This window comes from Excalfactoria chinensis, chromosome 17 (genome assembly GCF_039878825.1).
Source record: "Excalfactoria chinensis isolate bCotChi1 chromosome 17, bCotChi1.hap2, whole genome shotgun sequence".
In the NCBI taxonomy this organism is placed as follows: Eukaryota; Metazoa; Chordata; class Aves; order Galliformes; family Phasianidae; genus Excalfactoria; species Excalfactoria chinensis.
In genome coordinates, this window is record NC_092841.1 from 5,756,667 (window position 1) to 5,766,108 (window position 9,442).

A 9,442-nucleotide genomic window follows, 5' to 3' on the forward strand; every position below is an offset into this window, starting at 1 on the left:
GCGTCAGCTTTTACCAAAACCCAAACCGAAAGGGCTCAGTTCATCATTTGCTCAGCAGTCACTGGGACTACCATCAGAGGGAGGGGCTGCAGGAGTGGCCACTGAAAGTTTTAAAAGGCTGATTTCTCCAAAAGGATTTCTGTACGAAACGTAGATAAAAAGGATGCAATTCAAGAATTCTAGAAGTATTGATTATAAACTTTTTGTATTGCTATAACATACCAAGTTTTGAGTTTACAATTCAGCTGAGAATTGTGAGCATCACTATGTCCTGCCTTCCTATCCAGCGTGCTAACCATAGCGCTGCCCAACTCTGAAAACCCACTGTGTGGAAAGAGACTTCAGTCACCTCCTGGCGGAGGTCGCAGCCCACAGCCGCCCAGCATTGCTGGTCACAGCGCAGATGAAACCCCCGTGTCTGTGAGCTGGCACCTCGTGCTGCTCCAGCTGTGACTTCAGCAGCAAGGCGTGTTTGGGGAGGGCTTCTGCCACTGGCTGGAGCTGGGGAGAGACTGATGAGGTGTTATGCTGAGACACCTCGAAGGAGCTGATTTTTGGAAGTCCTGAAACTATCGGGCTGTTCTTAGGGCTGGCTCAAGTCAGGGAGCCCAGAACAGGCACACAACATCACCAGTCCCTTTCTAAAAACATCAGTCTTCATCTGTCTAGCAGACGTGCTGGGAAATCAGGCTAATGCAGAAATACTAGCTGTGAAAAGCCTCGAAAGTTCTACAAGCCTAAAAAATGTACTTATTAATGTCTGTGAAATCTGTGTGTGTTGTGCAGGATTTCTTCTTCCGCAGAGCAGTAGAACATGCTGTACTGCAGCTATCATCCCACGAAACTGCTAACGATGCTCTATTTACAAACAGTTATTAGGAAAAGCCAACTATCTTTTGCAGTTGTACTCAGCCAGCCTGCACGTTCACCCTAACAGAACTGCTGGCTGCGATGTGCTGCTTTTAAGGATGAAGTAAGGCTGAGAAGGAGAATGTTTTTGATAATGATGCAAACTTTGAAAGTGGTTCTGTTCAGTTTGAAAGAACTGAACTTTGGGTTGTTTGGGATCCAGTCCAAATCAGCTTAAACCGCTCGTAAAGATTAGTTTGAGGCATTGCTCTCAGTGTTATCTCCTAACAGGACTAATTAACATCAGCGAGCCAATTCATCAACTCTGACATCACCTTGCAGTTACAGACCGTGCAAATAGAGGCTCCTGTGGAAGCACACTGAGAGTGACTGCAGCACGTTAGTACGGCTGGGACGCACTGATAGTTCAGTGCTGGAAGCTGAGTACACTGCGATACATTTATTCAGGAGCTGGAATTTTTCTCATTTCTCTCACCTCCTCCCGCTGGTCCTGCCCATGAATAGCAGCGATGAGAGAGAGGCTGATGAGGACTGTAAAAATGAATGTCCTGGCTTTGAGAGGCAGAATCATTCTGCCCATCTGTGATGATAGTAACATTTGCTCAAGACGACGGCAATGGGCAGCATTATGATGTCAGGGGGATCCGAGCCAAGGGTGGTTTTCTGAACGGAGACTCTGCATGAATCTCCCCAGACTGCCCAGCAGTCAAGGAGATTATATTCTCAACTGTTAAAGCTGTTTACACATACCAGCCAGCACTGACTGCCTCTTTGTGGCAAGTTGTTTACATGAATTTATTTTGGGAAAATTCCATTAGACGGGACCAAGATTTCTTCATAAATCATTGAATTTAGCTTGTGTACTGATAAAATCTGGTTAGTCGTTTATTCTTCTAAGCAGCGCTTAGTTTTGAGTGTTCGTTATTTGTGAGGGGCAACTTAGATGGGTAGTATAAAAAATAATGGATCGCCTATGGCTGTTTTCAGTGGTGGATATTTTACTCTGCTGGGAAAATGTGTATTCCAAAAGGAGCCTCCTTACCCATTCATCTAATAAAACAAAGGGCTCATTAACTGGAGTCACAGACCTAATGTATGCTCTGAACTTTGCTAATTTAGCCAGCAAAAATCTCCCAGTGAGACACTGAAACCACTTTGAAAATGGTCCCACAGCTCTGTTTGCAGAAGGCTGTGTTAGCCGTGTCCTCCATAGCAGTGGGGACCTGGCATGAGATATTAGTGCTACTGCAGTGCTCAGTTCTTAATCAAAAGAGAATCGATGCTGCTGGACGGCAGCGTCCCAGTTTCATGCACTACAGTGTGAGTTTCCACAATGTACCATTTACGGAACCGTGGGAGGGATACAGCTGGAGTCTGAGAGAACATGGAATTAATTCCTTAGCACGGAAGGGGAACTTATTCTTTCTTTAGATAATGATAGGTGCTCCCTTTGCAGTTTCAGGTGGGTGTACAAAACGTTCACCTGAGAAAATCTTACTCTTAAAACTCTGTAATTTATAAAACAGCTTCTGACTGGTGACCTTTCCCTACTGCCATTTGTTGCAGGGCCATTCGTGTGTCGATGTATGATTGCTATAAAAAGACCCATTTTAGAAAAGGCCCCAGAAAACAAAGCTGTCAGTTTTAGTACAAAGTTTTGACACACTCAGACTTGGAGGTTGCGTTGCTTTAATACAGGCAAATGGACCAAGGTCAGATTCTTTGTCAGTAGAACTCTGTTATAACTGACTGCCTGCACCAGTTTACACAAAGCTGGAGTTTGACACCTTGCCATCAAATGGAAGGTGGCTTTTCATCCTCTGCATTCACACAGGCATATTAATGCAACGCTGAGGTTTGGCTTAATTTCTAATTTTATATAGCACGTTTCTTCTCCAAGTGCCTCACAAATATCACCCAAACTCAGCCGTGTCTGTCTGGGAGGGAAGTTAGACGCATTCCACAATGAGCACCAAACAAGGCAACTCAACGCCTCCTTTTATTAAAAATAACATTAATTCAGAGAACCACAGTTTCAATTGTGTTGGAAATATTCAGTCACTCAGACTAAATGGTATGAAGCTCTGTTAATGAGGTGTTTAGTTGCTCCTTCCAGAATCTCTACCTCTGCTTCAGGCAGTCTCTGTGTCTCAGGGATGGTTCTGGATCTTAACCCTGAGTTAATAATTTGCACAGAAGAGATAATCCTCAGAAGATTTCTTCCTGCGATGTCTCGTTGCCATGAAGATAAACTGTTGATGCCTTGTGAAAAGGAGGCTCTTTCCACTGACGTTAAATGATGACAAACAATTGGCAGCAGTGCCCAAGGATGGGGAATGTTTCTTTATAGAATACCTTGGACATAAGCGGTGTTGTTGAATTTCTTGTTCCCACCAGGTGCTGCCGTCACCTTCACCAAAAAAAGTTCTTGTCTATCTCTGTTGGGAAGCAGGTAACTGATGTAGATCTGGGATGTCAAGGTAAAGGAAGAAACATAAAACTCTGCCTTCAGGTAATAAGAAAGGCTACGATGATGCAGGTGGTTCATAAGTTGGTCTCTGGGTTAATTCAGCCAAATAAAGTCTTCATTGCAAAAGGATGCAAAGTTAACCAGGGGAAGCAAGTTCTAGGCGTGCAGGTCCTGGTGGAGGCATTCCCCTTGCCAGACTGCAAGCTGCCTCACCACTGCTGGTGTTCAGAGTGCTTCCCTACGTACGCTACAGCTTTATCTTCCAGCCTGGGTTCTGAAGGACTCAGCAGCAAAAGGCACAGAAACAGGCTGCTGCCCAGCCAGCTCCCCCTGAGCGATGCTTGTTCATTACAAGCAGCTTTAAGAGCTCACCAGCCACATCTAAGCCTCTGAACCTCCCCAGATGAACAGATGCTGATGAGGCCCAGAGCTGGGTGCGAACTGGGACCCAAAAGAGTGTGCTTCCTGCTTTGCCTTCCCTTAGCACAATGTGGGAAGCTTCTGAGTAGCAACAAACCTGGGCCCAAGCTGTTACTTCATTTTTTTCTCTCTTTTTATTGATTGTTTGCTTTTGAAAAAGAAAAAAAAGAAAGAAAAAGAAAAAAGAAGATTGGCAAATCCAGTGATCATGAAAGCCCTGGATGGATCCAGATGTAGTGTGGGCAGGATTTGCGTGAGTGCCTCCACTGAGCTCTGCCAATGCACTTTTGTCCCGGCCAATTCCTTCTTTCTGTTCCAAACCTTGGCCTCTCCCATGCAGACAGTACCAAGTCAGGAAGAACTGAGACGTATTATTAGGTGGTTTTGAGCTGTGGATTCTTGCCTACAGAAAATGCTTTGCTTGCTTTCTCCCCTGACCAGATGCAAAGCTTACGCTAGGCTTCCAGAGGCGGAAAGCAGAGCAGAACTAAATGTGACTAATATGGAAAGGAAATGGTGAAGAAGGGCCATATTCACACCACTCACCCAAATATGCCCTGTGGTGAGGGCCGTGCCGTGGGAGTTCCAGGAGGTGATGTGCTTTCTAAAACATTATGCAATGATGTGGCTCCAGTCTGTCTTGGGAATAGGATTCCCCTTGCTGGCAGAATGTGGAGACCGCTGCCTTTGTTTAGGCTGCTGAGCTGCGTCCATCTCTGTGGTGCCCAGACCCTTGGCTATGGGCAGAACATGCCGTATGCTCCTGGGTGCAGATGATGATGATACTGGCTGTAGCCTGCCCCAGCACCACGCGGGTTGGGGCTGCTCTGAGCCCAGCAGCTCTCTGTGCCCCATCAGAGGCTGGAAAGCTCAGGGGCAGTGCATCCACAGAGCAGGGCATGGGGCTGGAGCTTGGACAGTCTGGGTTCTGCCTGGCTCTGCTGGGTTCTCTGTGTGGCTTTGGGAAAACTGCATGGCATGTCTGTTTCCTTTCAGCTCTTTTGCTTTCTATGTGATCCTTAGGGTAACTGCATGGACGGGAGGGGGATACTGTGTTATAAATGATGAGGCATTGAAGATCCTGTCCTCTGCGGTGGGAAATCTCCCACTGAAATAAGTAAGTGCAGAGACTGGGAGGGCTTTGATGTTTAGCCCAATAGACAGCAACTTTTAACCGATCGAAATGACAAGATTAGGGAAAACTTGAGCTTCCTAAAAACAACCAAAGTAAAGATAAATAATTAGAGGAGAGCTATCTATCAAGTGAAATACAGAACTCACAGAAAACAGCTTCCCCCATGGCTGACGGCGTGGGCTATAAAATAGATTTTTTTTCCCCTTCACAAATCATTTAAACATAAGTAAGAAATCAGTAGCTCCCTCTTCAGAAGCACCCTAAGGAATAAAAATGCAGTGAATCATGGGTACTTTATTACTGGCCTGTGTGTCTATCTGATGGCAAGCATCAATGGCTTCCCTTACACAGGGTGCCCAGGGGGATAGAAGAATGCGGGGAATAGCTTACTAGGTTCTGTGTCTGTCTAGTGGCAGAAGTCCATGTTTTCTTATAGAAGACACTGCTGTAATGCACGGGCAGCATTTCAGTGTGTGCCTGGATTTCTGGTGGCAAATCATAAAGTGGGATTGAAATGTTCCCACTCCTGAAGCTCCTGCTTCACCAGCTCGGTGTGGCTCCTGAGCTCAGACCTCTGCACAGAGGCAGAAGCTGTGTCATGCAGGCCTGTAAGGGTAGCCAAGGACAAGCACTGAAAGAGAGAGAATGTAGGGGAGGATGGGAGGAATATCCAGATGAAAACAGATACTGCAGTAAGATTCTATACTGCCTTATGGGGAAAGCACACGGGATCCTCCTAGGCAGTGGCTGACGCTCTGCTTGGGATGGAGGTTGGTAAGGCATGAAGTGCTGGCGCTGCCTTCCATGTGCATCTAACCCCAGGGCATGCAGTGGTACAGGCTACCCACTTCACCCGAGGCTCTCAGCTTCATTGCTTCCTATAGGAAGGGCTACATCTGAACCACAGACCTGAGGGAGGAGTAAAGATGCTCAGGCTAGCTTTAAATGTGCTGCTGAGGACTGAGCAGTCCGCTCTAAATTACCCTAGCAACAGGCTGGATAATTTGGCCTAATAATTTGTACTGGACTCATGTCAGAGTGTGAGCAAGGTGGGCTGAGGATCTCGCGTGTCTCTGCTTTGCATCGCGGCGTGACAAGCAGACATGCACCAAGTCTTGATTTAAAGACTGTCACAGGAACCTTGTTCATCCCTAGATAAGATACCGCGGTGATTAATTGCCCTCATTGTTAAAATGGTGCATGTTATTTATTAATAGATGCAGCCTCTAATGTTGATATTCTGATCTTAAAGGGGAAGGGTTTCTAACAACCGTTGCTGGTGCTCCTAAACCTCTTGGCTGCTTTTGAATATTGCTTTCTCCTGATAATAACGGTGCTCCAAGATCTAAGCAGGAGTAGCTGTTTGCTCCTTGCTTTGGTTCACGCTTCTGTTCATCACTGCCTTATAGAAAAAAGCACGATTTAAAAAACAAGCCATATAAAATTGTGTTTCTCTAGTGATTTATTTTATTTTCACGGTGTCTGGAGACATGATGTACTCCCATGCTCTCAGTGCTTATTACCGTTTTGCCTGGCTGTTTCTTGTGGAAAATCATAAAAATATTTGGTGAGCAGAAAAGAGAAGCTGAGTGCTTTGGTGGTCTGATCAGGGAGGGTATTTTGAAAGACTGCGAGTTTTGTTTTGAATGAAGTGACTAGCTGTATCTTTTATTGATGGCAGAGGCGCGCTGAATTGCAGCAGAGCTCTGTATTTTTCTTCTAAATCATTCTTTTCATTTAGACTGTTTGAATGTTTTGCATGAAACTCCTAACTGGTATGTTTTCAGTTTAAACTACTTCTGGTGTTTTGGTGAAGGTAAATAAGCATCCTGACAAGGCAACCCTCGAAGCAGGCTGGTAGCCAAGACCAGCTGAAATTTAATAGGACAGTTAGAGGTTGAATAATTTCCACTGTCACAGAAGTCTGGGAGACATGGGCAGGGGGGCTGAGTCAGAGGGTGGAAGTCAGCCCCAAAAGGCCTTGGCTCAGGCTGGTGGGAGAGCTGGTCAGCACAGAGAGGGCAGCTGCCCCAGGAAGCCTGTGAGCAGTAACTGCTGGGGGAAAAAAGGCTGGAGTCAAATCAGGGCAGAAGTATGGTTCTCTGTGTGTCGTAGTGAGCGTTCAGCTTATAGGAATTGAGGGCACCTCTCCAGTGAAAATGTACTCACTTAATTCAGGTTTAACAAGTACGTCCTCTTAGAGAACCAAATTTTACTTGATTTTCAGCGCTTTCAACCTGCACAACTATTGAAAAAAATAACAGTTCAAAGCATCAATAAATCTTTTGTAATCAGTTGTGTGAAGCAACAAACTGAGAAGAGCTGTCACTGAAACAGCACTGATATTGAGGCAATTACACCGGGACAAACTGAGCTGAAGATACTCAGTTGCTCAAAATTAAATGAACTCCTACAAGATACAAAAGCAGGATTCAATGTAAGATTCACTATAAGCACTCAGCACCGTGGCTGCTTTCACACTGGCTGATAGAACATCTTTAAAGATGGCAGTTTTATAAATAGTCTGAAGTCTCTTGCAGACCAGGCATGGAATTATTTCTGTTCCCAGCATTGGCACTGCTGTCTTTACTGCGGGGACCTAAAATAGCTTAGTGCTGCTGCTTGAAGACCTGTAGGAGTCCTTGTGCCTCAACACGTCCTGATTTATTCTGCTTTTATGATTTCTGCAAAAATATTGCCTAGCTTGTAACTGAGTGCCTGGAGAGCTCAGCTGCTGCCGCCAGGGCAGTGGAGCTGGGAGTGAAATCTGCCCTTTCCCAAAGCATTAGCAATGCCATCTGAAGGGCAGCCACTAGCACAGTTCTGGGGTCATACAGCACAGAGCAGTGGTGCTGTGGAACAAGTGGTCAGAATCATCATTCTCCAAGACATTCTGCTTGGGGAATATTTTGCCCTCCTTACATCGAAATGAATGGGTACGGGAAAGGTTGGTTTGGTGCCTTCCTGTTGGAAATGGCAAAGGTGTAATGATGGAGCAGCTAAGTGAGTCCCTCTGGCCTACATTGGAAAGTGTTTGGACAACTTTACATATGAATTCTTGTAGCCGAACAGAAATAGTTTGACAATAAATTAGGGCTTTGTCTTGCACAGGCAGCACCGAGTCCCATTGCAGCCACAATGTTGTTTTATCAGGGCTGAATTCTGAGTCAACAGGTGGTTTCTTTTCTCCTGGCTTTGCCTTCAAAATCAGTTCTGTTTGTATTGGACGTTGCAAATAAACACTGCTCTGAACCAGTTACTTTTGCATGTATGTTCTGATCAGCCATGAACTAGTTACACTGCTGGCGTGTACAAGAGCTGCTTAACCCCAGGCTTTGACCTAGTCTAGCATCAAAATGAACGTAGCTGTTCTTCCCTTAGACCTTGCACTGCAGGCAGTCAGCTGGTTCAGGGAAGCAGTGGTCTGAACTCCACAAAGTAATTTGAAGAGAATTGCATAAGGAAACTGAAATTCCAGGCTGGAAGCTCAGGCCTTCACATATCTGGCAGCTCCAGCCCAGAAAGAAGATATCCTGGGTAAGGCAGAAAACCTGCAATACACAGTCAGTGTTCTGGATGGGTGAATATTGTCCATCAACACCTTTTTTCTAAAGTCCACACTTCGTATCTCTCATTAATGTATATGCATGCACATATACACACATGTTTTGATTTACTACTTCATTTAACTTCTCTGTGCTAAGCAAAATACTAATATTTATTTCAGAACACTGTAAAGCTTTTTTTTGCTGCAATGTCTGCCTTCTGATTCCAGGAGATCACTGTCATGTGAAAGAACCTATTCAACATCCATTGCATTCCCGTCCTTTTAATTTATGCAGTCAGACTCACGCTGTAACTTCACATATCAGTTCTTGTCTGCTCCTGAGTTCATTTGCTTTCATAGCAGGCAGAGCTGCTGAAGTGGTGCATACATGCTGGCCTCCTTACACCGGAATGATATTGTCCCTAGGTGGGTTTCCTTGTAATTGCCACAGATCCTTCCAAAAATTCTGGCAGAGCACGAAGCACATCACAGGTTTTGCAAATGTGAGACTGTCGGATGATAAAAGCCTGTTTGTGCTGCTCTCGCTCAGCAGCAGTAATAGCCGATTCTTCACGTGCCCAAAGTGAAGGTAAGGGGGCTGCACAGAGAGGCTGTGGTTACACGGCCGCTTTCATCTGGCATAAATCTGGCTGCTGCTGGAAAGGCAGAGCTGGTCTCTCTCCTTCCTCTGCACCCAGCCTCCTTTCTCACCTGCTTTTGTCCAGTACCGCTGTTCACATGGCTGTACAGTGAGTGGGAGCACAGACCTGAGCCAGCTGAATAACAACCAGAAAAATAAACCAACCAAAAAACATACAAGTAATTCATTTCCTGGAGTACTACAGCCACATGAGTGCTTCTGCTGGTGTAAGATAGTGCAAAAACGAATAGCTGTGGGAAGAGGGAATGGAAGAACTGCTTTGTCAGTAGCAGCCCAAAGTGCCATTGAAGGATGCCCTGAGAGCTCAGCAGCGTCCGAGCCACACAGATGAGAATGTCT